This window comes from Eutrema salsugineum, unplaced genomic scaffold, assembly GCF_000478725.1.
Source record: "Eutrema salsugineum unplaced genomic scaffold, Eutsalg1_0 scaffold_12, whole genome shotgun sequence".
NCBI lineage: Eukaryota > Viridiplantae > Streptophyta > Magnoliopsida > Brassicales > Brassicaceae > Eutrema > Eutrema salsugineum.
The window spans coordinates 2,684,685-2,685,555 of record NW_006256895.1 but is presented as its reverse complement, the minus strand read 5'-3'; the positions used below and the strand labels follow the sequence as shown (position 1 = coordinate 2,685,555).

The following is an 871-nucleotide window of genomic DNA, read 5'->3' as shown; positions in this document are numbered from 1 at the left end:
ACTCTGATTCCAATGTAGTTGAGCTCCTCTTGGGTAAGACCTTCTTCACTTATGTTCTCAAAAATTTGAGAAGGTTCCTCATACTCTCCAACAAAATGCATTGGCTTCTGAGTGGTGAATTTCAGCTTGTCCAATTCACTCCTCAACTCCTTAACTTCTCTGGTGAGCCTCTGTTCTGAGCTTGAACCTTCAGACCTATTTGATCTGTCATAGTCTTCACCATAAGTATCATTGCTCAATGCTAAGTTCTCCACTAGCTCTAAAGCAGCATGAATCTCTTTACCCAGAAAGTTCCCATTGGAAGCAGTATCCAGCTGGTTTCTAATCTTGGGAAGAGCTCCCCTATACAGTGTGCTGAGAAGAGAAGCCTCACTAAACCCATGGTGTGGGCATTGGTTTGTGTAGCTCCTGAATCTCTCATATGCTTCACCAAAACTTTCATTGCTGTGCTGAGTGAAGCTAGAGATTTGGTTCCTCAGTTTTGCAGTTCTTGAGGTGGAGAAGAACTTAGATAAGAAGGCTTGCTTGCATTGCTCCCAGGTTTGAATGGATCCTCTTGGAAGATTCTTCTCCCATTGATGAGCTTTATCACCAAGACTGAATGGGAATAGTCTTAGCTTGAAGCTGTCTTCTGAAACTCCATTTATCTTGGTCAGATCACACACCTTATCAAACTGGTCCAAGTGTTCCAAGGGATCTTCCATTGCTAACCCATGGAACTTTGAGTTCTGGACCATATTCAGCAATGATGCTTTCACTTCAAAGTTGTTGTTTTGCACAGGTGGTGCCTGAATACCAGCTCCATACTGATGAGCATTTGCCCTGTCATTCTCTCCAACATAGACTTGGGGTTGCTCATATCTTCTTTGCT

The 871-nt window shown here is 43.1% G+C and overlaps 1 non-coding gene across 1 annotated transcript; it reads left to right on the top strand.

Annotated features, from left to right (window-relative positions):
* Window positions 1–375: 375 nt before the first annotated feature.
* LOC112089404 lies at window positions 376–482 on the top strand. The gene has a single exon (XR_002901042.1). It is a non-coding gene; the product is annotated as a small nucleolar RNA R71 (small nucleolar RNA).
* The last annotated feature ends 389 nt before the right edge of the window (window positions 483–871 follow it).